Source organism: Oncorhynchus mykiss, chromosome 17 (genome assembly GCF_057628025.1).
Source record: "Oncorhynchus mykiss isolate SJ-2025 chromosome 17, ASM5762802v1, whole genome shotgun sequence".
In the NCBI taxonomy this organism is placed as follows: domain Eukaryota; kingdom Metazoa; phylum Chordata; class Actinopteri; order Salmoniformes; family Salmonidae; genus Oncorhynchus; species Oncorhynchus mykiss.
In genome coordinates, this window is record NC_143038.1 from 74,776,619 (window position 1) to 74,779,281 (window position 2,663).

The window sequence follows — 2,663 nt, forward strand, 5'->3', positions numbered from 1 at the left end:
ACATTTAAACTCAGTTGTTCACAATTCCTGACATTAAATTATTCTATAAATTCCCTGTCTTAGGTCAGTTAGGATCACCAATTTATTTTAAGAATGTGAAATGTCAGAATAATAATAGAGAGAATGATTTATTTTATTTCTTTCATCACATTCCCAGTGGGTCACACGTTTACATACACACAATTAGTATTTGGTAGCATTGCCTTTAAATAGATTAACTTCGGTCAAAATGTTTTGTGTAACCTTCCACAAGCTTCCCACAATAAGTTGGGTGAATTTTGGCCCCTTCCTACTGACAGAGCTGGTTGGTGTAAGTGAGACAGGTTTCGTAGGCCTCCTTGCTCGCACACACTTTTTCAGTTCTGCCCACACATTTTCTATGGGATTGAGGTCAGGGCATGTGATGGCCTTGACTTTGTTGTCCTTAAACCATTTTGCCACAACTTTGGAAGTTTGCTTGGGGTCATTGTCCATTTGGAAGACCCATTTGCGAGCAAGCTTTAACTCCCTGACTGATGTCTTAAGATGTTGCTTCAATATATTTACATAATTTTCCTACCTCATGATTCCATCTATTTTGTGAAGGTCACAAGTCGCTCCAGTTCCTCCTGCAACAATGCATCCCCACAACATGATGCTGCCACCCCCGTGCTTCACGGTTGGGATGATGTTATTCGGCTTGCAAGCCTCCCCCCATTTCCTCCAAACATAATGATGGTCATTATGGCCAAATAGTTCTATTTTTGTTTCATCAGACCAGAGGACATTTCTCAAAAAAAAATGATCTTTGTCCGATGTGCAGTTGCAAACCGTAGTCTGGCTTTTTTCTGGTGGTTTTGGAGCAGTGGCTTCTTCCTTGCTTAGCGATGGTGTTTATACTTGTGTACTATTGTTTGTACAGATGAACGTGGTACCTTTAGGCGTTTGGAAATTGCTCCTAAGGAAGAACCAGACTTTTTTTCTGAGGTCTTGGCTGATTTCTTTTGATTTTCCCATGATGTCAAGCAAAGAGGCACTGAGTTTGAAAGTAGGCCTTGAAACACATCTTCAGGTACACCACCAATTGACTCAAATGTGGTCAATTAACCTATCAGAAGCTTCTAAAGCAATGACATAATTTTCTGGAATTTTCCAAGCTCTTTAAATTAAGTGAAATAATCTGACTATAAAAAAATGATGGAAAAATGACTTGTGTCATGCACAAAGTAGATGTCCTAACCGACTTACCAAAACTATAGTTTGTTAGCAAGAAATGTGTGGAGTGGTTGAAAAACGAGTTTTAATGACTCCAACCTAAGTGTATGTAAACTTCCGACTTGAACTGCATACAGTAGAATCTATAGTACTATAGACTAATTTATCACTGACCTCAACCCAGATTCTCTCAAAGTGTTCACCTTCAGCCCACTGACAACCTTATCAGATCACAGCAAAATCACAATCTACTTGAGCAACACTCAATCATGAGGCATCAAAGCCAAAGGAAATGCATAATATCTAATAAATACTATAGATGGAAGGAAAGTAGTTTAGAATCCTATCCATTTTTTTGGGGGGGGGCAACAACAAATTCAAGGTGTCAACTTGGCAGTAGAAAACGTAAACAGCATGTTTGACCTCTCAGCTTTCCGACCAAATCAAAACATTTCAATCAGACAACCTAAGAAAATGAACAACAATGACAAATGGATTGATGAAGATAGAAAAACCTAAGAAAGAAATTGAGAAACTTGTCCAACCAAAAACATAGAGAGAAAACCTGAGCCTACTTCACTATGGTGAATCAGTAAAACAACATTGAAATACACTACGGAAAAAGAAGGAACAGCACGTCAGAAAACAGATCAATGTAATTGAAGAATCCATAGACTCTAACCACTCCTGGGAAAATTGAAACAAGCTAAACAATCAACAACACAAAGATTTTTAATTCTAAACAGAGATGTATGGATAAATCACTACTCCAATCATTTTGACTCTATAGCAAACAGCAAAAACATATACATGATCAATTACACATCTTAGAATCAGCTATGAAAGACTACCAGAACCATCTGGATTCTCCAATTACATTGAGTTAAACTACAGGACAAAATACAAACCCTCCAATCCAAAAAGGCCTGTGGTGTTGTGGTGCATTTCACGGTATTCGGTGCCAAATAACATTTGATTTGATTTGTGTTGTTGGCATCCTAAATTAAATGGTTAAATAGATAGACCATCCTCAGCTCTAGCATGTTCCCCAATAATTGGAACCACCCCTGATCACCCATAGTCACAAAAGTGGAAACAAATTTGACCCCAATAACTACCATGGGATATGCATCAACAGCAACCTTGGAAAAATCCTCTGCATTATCCTTAACAGCAGACTTGTACATTTCCTCAGTGAAACCAATGTACTGAGCAAATGTCAAATTGGCTTTTTACCAAAATATTGTACGACAGACCACGTATTCACCCTGCACACCCTAATTGACAAAACAAACAAACCAAAACGAATGCAAAGTCACCTTATGCTTTGTTGACTTCAAAAAAGCCTTAGACTCAGGGTCTGCTATACAAATTGATGGAAAGTGGTGTTGGTGGAAAAACATACGACATTGTAAAATCCATGAACTCAAAAAAACAAGTATGCGGAAGAGAAAGAAGAAACACAGACA